We start from the raw sequence: 7,658 nt of genomic DNA, 5'->3' as shown, positions 1-7,658 counted from the left end.
AACTTTTTATACCGTTTAAATCCTATTAGTGGAACGGAGCACCGTCGTGCACCAGTTTGTTGTGATGACCATGGAGCTATTAAAGATGGAGAAGCAATAGATTATGTAACGCATTGTTCACGTGTGCCGATTTGAAATCTGACAAGCTATATTCATCGAAAGGCACCTTTTGTTTTGGACATAGGGCTTCCGCCATTAAATCGGTAAGCTGACCCGACAGTGTATTAACCTAGCAGGTTACTGTCAATAAGTGATCAAACGAAAGGCGCGTTAAACTAGCGACTATCCCGCGGGGAGATAGGGATCCCTATCTGAAATGGCAGGATGTGCCTCGGCCATGTTAAAAGTAGGGGGAATTCAGGTCAAATGTACAATTACAAAAATATGGGGTCATTCAGTACACAACCTGAATACAAATGGGGTCATTCGGTATGAAACTTTGAAAAAAGGATGGTCACTGGGGTAACAAAAAGTAAAATGGGAGTCATTGAGTACAGGATTGCCAAAAGAGTAGGGGCCTACGGTATCATTAAGTACCACAGAATTAGAGAAGGAGAACCGGGACTCCCTATACCGCCACGTACAATCGCGCCGTCAGCTATGGGGAGACAATTGGGGGTATTCGGGTCCTTGCCGACGGTGCGCGGAGACGGTTTGAAAAAGGGGGTATATCCCGAGGCACATGATGCATATCTGTTATATTAGTGCCCCCCAGTATTTTTCCGGGGGGTGAAAAAATAATATGTTCGAAATTGTCCATATTTTTACTCCCATGAATTTCAACGCACTGAAAATTAAGGAAAGTGCCAATTTTGGGCTTCAACTTTTCACTTTTGTACACATTTCAATGGAGAATGAAAAATTCACATGCGTTTTTCCGGAAAATTTTCCTTTGCGAAAAAAAATTTAAAATCTTTCTCGTTTTGATTTTTAGGTTCGTAAATAGCATATTACTTTTGGGCTTGGAGAAAAAAAAAGATAAAAATTCAAATAGACGCGAGTTCCTCAAGTGCGTGTGGTCGGTCCGTCAATATGTGTATGTATCAGGTACACTGTACACAGCAAATAACTTCCACCCTGCCTGCCAGGTGATTTGACGTGGAAATTCACTCGCGCATCTCAAGCAAGAGGCCTTATGTTTAAAATCCTTCTCGTTTTGATTTTTAGGTTCGTAAATAGCACTATTAGGCCTATTTATATCAGGCTTTTGAGCGATACAATAAAACTGTATATTGTACAATATTTTCAAAATACCCGGATGCAATACAATATATCTTGAATATTGTACTCGTGTCGCGTATGCGTCGCGCGTTACCATGGTGACGGCACCAACACGCGTCATGATACAACAGCACAACAATACACTACAGACATCGTAACGGCTCACAGGAGATTTCGTACTGTAAACAAGTAAAATCACAAACTTAATTCGTGGCAATTCTGGATGATGATAACCTAAGGAAATATAATCCACATCTACACATAAACATATTATACTAGATTTCGCGGTTCTCGGGTCGGGCAGTTCTTGTAATAGGCCTATCTCTAATTGCCCAACACCCGTTACTAATATATCTGCCCTGACCTAACTACTATGATATAGGCCTAACGCCTAGGCCTACGTCTTCCAAGGAGGATCCCGAAAATACCCCGAAATTAGTAAACGCAATAACGCCTAATATAACGGGTTATAATGCCTTACCATAACTGATTATTTTAATGTTAACCATTCTGGATGACCCCGGAAATAGTCATGTTCTACTGAAATAGGCCTATGCACGCGTTCCGTATAGTCCTATTGGTCCGATGAGATGCACCTGGTAGGCCTAGTCACACAGTTAGGCCTAATGCTTTCAGTTGCACACACTGCGCCCGTTGGTACTCAGCGAAAGCGATCCGCGCGCACGCGACTACAATAATGGACAAAATATGTTAGGACGATTTGCTTTTTTGCCTTTTATAATTGCATAGCGTACGCACTTGCTGATATTTTTAAAATATTCTACAAACAAGTTGTTACACGTAACTGTTGATACGCGCTCAAGATACAACGATATTGTGTGAGTTTTAACCTAGCATCTGGATCTTTTATTATTTTTTTTACCACGTTTACGGAGTAACCCAATACCAATTTCAACTTGACAAAGCCTATACACTGAAGGAAAAGTAGGGCCTAACATTTTACCTTTGAAAATATCATAATCTGATCATGATATCTATACTGAAGATAGCATACTGTGATCACGCTATCTACTGAAGATAGCATAATCCAATTGTGCTATCTGTTGAAGAAAGCCTAATCCCATTGTGCTATCTATTAAAGATAGCATGATCCCATTGTGCTATCTACTGAAGATAGCATAATCGGATAATGCTATCTACTGAAGATAGCATAATCTGATAATGACGGAAGAGTATTGGATAGTTTGCTATTTTAACCAACGGAATGACCGTATTATAAGCATGATAAGTCTAGGTAGTGCAAAACGGATTCAGGGGGGGGGCCTTCTCCCAAAAAAAAGGAAAGGAGAGAAGAGAAGAGAAAGAAAAAAAGGGGGAAAAAGAAGAGAAAGGGAGGAAATGAGAAGGGAAAGGGATAAATTGCATGTATAGTAGGCCCATGCCTAAATCGCAGTCGGGTCAATCTATATAGGCCCTAGGTCTGTGATTAAGTTTTGCTTGAAGGCGGGTCCTCTGCCCAAAAACATATTATTTCAACATCGATCCATGCATGCTTTGCGAATCTCAAGTCTTAGGCCTATAAAGGTTACAAATTGAGATCGGGCCCTTTTTTTGTTTTAAAAAGCAATGATATATAGTATAAAAATGATGCACCAAATAACGGTTTCAATTGGACGGTCATTTTGAAAAATTTCCAAACTTCTGAGGAGAACATCCCCTAAGACACCCCCCTGCGTACATACAAACAAGTGTCCGTCCCCCCTAAGACACCCCCCTGCGTCGCACAAGCGCTCCGGGATGGCCATTACTTACATTTGATTTTGAACATTGCCCCCCCCTCTGATTGCTCTAAGTCCGCCACTGCAAACCCGATTGGCTGTGCTCGTTATTTTCGGTCTAGCGGTTGTTTTATGAGGACAAATGATACTGTGGACATTTTATAGGGCCTGTGCATAAATGGACCTGATCTATACGAGGTTTTATGAGGACAAATGATACTGTGGACATATTTTATAGGGCTTGTCCATAAATGGACCTGATCCATATACGAGGTCATTAACACTAACGAATAGAACATAATTTAAATCCTACTAAATCACACTTAAATTAACTCTATCTCCTCGGACTCTAGCTATGCACTAGAAATTCCAACAACTGGCAGGGCTGGTCCATTGGTGTTGGAGCTACAATAATGGACAAAATATGTTCGGGCGATTTGCTTTTTTGCCTTTTATAATTGAATAGCGTAGGCCTACGCACTTGCTGATATTTTTAAAATATTCTACAAACAAGTTGTTACACGTAACTGTTGATACGCGCTCAAGATACAACGATATTGTGTGAGTTTTAACCTAGCATCTGGATCTTTTATTTTTTTTTATACCACGTTTACGGAGTAACCCAATACCAATTTCAACTTTACATAGCCTATACACTGAAGGAAAAGTAGGGCCTAACATTTTACCTTTGAAAATATCATAATCTGATCATGATATCTATACTGAAGATAGTATACTGTGATCACGGTATCTACTGAATATATATAATCCAATTGTGCTATCTGTTGAAGAAAGCATAATCCCATTGTGCTATCTATTAAAGATAGCATGATCCCATTGTGCTATCTACTGAAGATAGCATAATCTGATAATGCTATCTACTGAAGATAGCATAGCATAATCTGATAATGACGGAAGAGTATTGGATAGTTTGCTATTTTAACCAACGGAATGACCGTATTATAAGCATGATAAGTCTAGGTAGTGCAAAACACCAGGCGTGGATTCAGGGGCGGCCCCTTCTCCCCCCCCCCCCAAAAAAAGAAAAGGAGAGAAGAGAAGAGAAAGAGGAAAAAAAGGGGAAAAAGAAGAGAAAGGGAGGAAATTAGAAGGGAAAGGGTTAAATTGCACGTATAGTAGGCCCATGCCTAAATCGCAGGCCCTAGGTCTGTGATTAAGTTTTGCTTGAAGGCGGGTCCTCTGCCCAAAAACATATTATTTCAACATCGATCCATGCATGCTTTGCGAATCTCAAGTCTTAGGCCTATAAAGGTTACAAATTGAGATCGGGCCCTTTTTTGTTTTAAAAAGCAATGATATATAGTATAAAAATGATGCACCAAATAACGGTTTCAATTGGACGGTCATTTTGAAAATTTTCCAAACTTCTGAGAGAGAACATCCCCCTAAGACACCCCCTGCGTACATACAAACAAGTGTCCGTCCCCCCTAAGACACCCCTGACAGGTCCCACAATAATCATTGTGTTGATAACTTTACTCAGATGTAACGTTGAAATTAGTACTATTGGAAGAACTTGACAACTATTTATAGGCCTAAAAATGAAGAAAACTAGTCCTCAGTCGGTCTGAAATAAATGACACCACAGGCCTACTATAAAGTCCGAACGGGTCCATAATATTAGCCGCAGTATTGTGTAGAAAGGGACTCTATTATAGGCCTATAAAGGGGAGCGACTTTCAAAATTTGACGACAATTATCAAATGGGCGATAAAAAATGCCTCAATATCAGCGGCCAGCATCCTAGATTGGCCCCAGGGCGGGGGAAGACTGCTCACATGGGGGAGGGGGGGGGGGGCTACAACCCCTTGGCTACGCCACTGATCATACAACATGTTCGTGTAGGCCTAATTAAGGTTGTTAGAAACAAGCGTGACGTATCCAGGATGTTTTCAAGAGGGCCACGGGGAGGGGTGACAAGATGACCAATGGGGTAGGGTGGGGGGAAGCAGTAAAAATCCCACAGGAGCAAGATGTTCAACAGGGGGACCCCTTTCCCCACGCACACCCTGGCTACGCCACTGTCGTGCCCCCATCATAATTAGGCCTATAGGATCATTTAAAACACGATTTTGAGATATCGGCATTGTGTTTCAATAAATAGGCCTACAGGCGTAAAGAATCTGTCTGTGCCCCTAAATCATAAAGGCCTATAGGGCCTACTTCCAATTCATGATCCAATTTAGTTCGCCCTATAGTCCGGCTGCCAAACGCAATTTTGCCACAAAAGCTTGTTTTGGTGTCCATAGTTTTGTTTTTGATGGATAGGCCTATTGCTTCTCAAGACCACCACCTCAGTTCAAAAATAATTTTACTGGACCTCTGTCAGCATTGAGCATTTTGAGATATGGTGGGTCAAAGTTCACACAGATTCGGGTTCGGGGTGGTAGGCCGCTGTAGCCAGCCTACCTCGGGAAAAATAGTTTCCCCTATTTCCATTCAAACCATGTAGTATTTGTATAATATTCCAATTGATGATCCAATTTAGTAGTGTGCTCTTTGTTAAAAGAGATTGTTTTCCCTGTTCCTTAATGCATGTAGGCCTACTGAACACGTGTCAGAATTCGTCATAAACTTAGCAAACGAAAATTTTTCTGAGGCAGAATAATTTATCTGTATTATGCGGCCTATGCACGATCAAGTTTATTGAATCATCGGACATGCATGAATATTGTCCAAAATATCTTCCGCCACATACAATGCAATTATATTGCACAAATAATCCACCATTTCAACCCACTTCACTGTAAAATACAAGTTATGGTTTCTATAACACTTTTTAAACCCTGCTAGGCGTTTAATTTTTCATTTACACCGAAGGGATAGGCAACCTAAACACCAAAGTAAACACATGAAGAGCTATAAAGACCACGAGTAAACACATGAGAGTATTTAGAATAGATTCTAAACATTCCACGTGTTTACGTTCAAAATTGCGTTTACTCTAATTGGTCTTTATATCTCTTCATGTGTTTACTTTGGTGTTTAGGTGGCCTATACCTTTACTGTGTAGGCCTAAATGAAAATTTAAAACGCCTAGCACTGCTAGCAGTGTTTAAAAAATGTTACAGAAATTCTAAACACTTGTATTTACAGTGAAAACCTTGACGGAGTCCCGGGGTGGGGAACTAACTAAAAATGGGTGCCGGGGATGTGCGGCCACATTGACCCCCCATTTTTCAACTCGCTCTCACCCAATGACCCGGCTTTTTTTGTTTTACTGAACTCCCTCTCACCCAATGACTCCCTTGTTTTGTTTTCCTGTCACCAAATGCAAAAGACCCCCTTTTTCAAGAATATTGGACAAATTTCTGATAATCTCTCACCAAATGACCCCGTCTTTTCATTATTTTTCTTCAAATTTGACAAAAAATGTCAAATTTAGATGACTTTTGGCATTCTTTTTGCCACTGATCATACAAAATGTTCATGTAAGCCTAATTAAGGTTGTTAGAAACAAGCGTGCGTATCCAGGATGTTTTTAAGAGGGCCACGGGGAGGGGTGACAAGATGACCAATGGGGTAGGGGGGGGAAGCAGTAAAATCTAAAAAATTCAGAGCGGCCGCCTGCATCCCACAGGAGCAAGATGTTCAACAGGGGACCCCTTCCCCACGCACACCCTGGCTACGCCACTGTCGTGCCCCAATCATAATTAGGCCCTAGGATCATTTAAAACACGATTGTGAGATATCGGCATTGTGTTTCAATAAATAGGCCTGCAGGCGTAAAGAATCTGTCTGTGCCCCTAAATCATAAAGGCCTATAGGGCCTACTTCCAATTCATGATCCAATTTAGTTCGCCCTATAGTCCGGCTGCCAAACGCAATTTTGCCACAAAAGCTTGTTTTGGTGTCCATAGTTTTGTTTTTGATGGATAGGCCTATTGCTTCTCAATACCACCACCTCAGTTCAAAAATAATTTTACTGGACCTCGTCAGCATTGAGCATTTTGAGATATGGTGGGTCAAAGTTCACACAGATTCGGGTTCGGGTGGTAGGCCGCTGTAGCCAGCCTACCTCGGGAAAAATAGTTTCCCCTATTTCCATTAAACCATGTAGTATTTGTATAATATTCCAATTGATGATCCAATTTAGTAGTGTGCTCTTTGTTAAAAGAGATTGTTTTCCCTGTTCCTTAATGCATGTAGGCCCACTGAACACGTGTCAGAATTTGTCATAAACGAAAATTTTTCTGAGGCAGAATAATTTATCTGTATTATGCGGCCCATGCACGATCAAGTTTATTGAATCATCGGACATGCATGAATATTGTCCAAAATATCTTCCGCCACATACAATGCAATTATATTGCACAAATAATCCACCATTTCAACCCACTTCACTGTAAAATACAAGTTATGGTTTCTATAACACTTTTTAAACCCTGCTAGGCGTTTAATTTTTCATTTACACCGAAGGATAGGCACCCTAAACACCAAAGTAAACACATGAAGAGCTATAAAGACCACGAGTAAACACATGAGAGTATTTAGAATAGATTCTAAACATTCAACGTGTTTACGTTCAAAATTGCGTTTACTCTAATTGGTCTTTATATCTCTTCATGTGTTTACTTTGGTGTTTAGGTGGCCTATACCTTTACTGTGTAGTCCTAAATGAAAATTTAAAACGCCTAGCACTGCTAGCAGTGTTTAAAAAATGTTACATAAATTCTA

The 7,658-nt window shown here is 40.6% G+C and overlaps 1 protein-coding gene across 1 annotated transcript in view; it reads right to left on the bottom strand.

The window, feature by feature from the left end:
- Positions 1 to 7,658, bottom strand: part of LOC140151122 (sphingomyelin phosphodiesterase-like) — a 496,863-nt gene that overhangs the window by 338,298 nt on the left and 150,907 nt on the right. The window lies entirely within an intron of this gene.

Source organism: Amphiura filiformis, chromosome 4 (genome assembly GCF_039555335.1).
Source record: "Amphiura filiformis chromosome 4, Afil_fr2py, whole genome shotgun sequence".
Classification (NCBI taxonomy): Eukaryota; Metazoa; Echinodermata; class Ophiuroidea; order Amphilepidida; family Amphiuridae; genus Amphiura; species Amphiura filiformis.
This window is presented reverse-complemented; position numbering and strand designations above follow the sequence as displayed.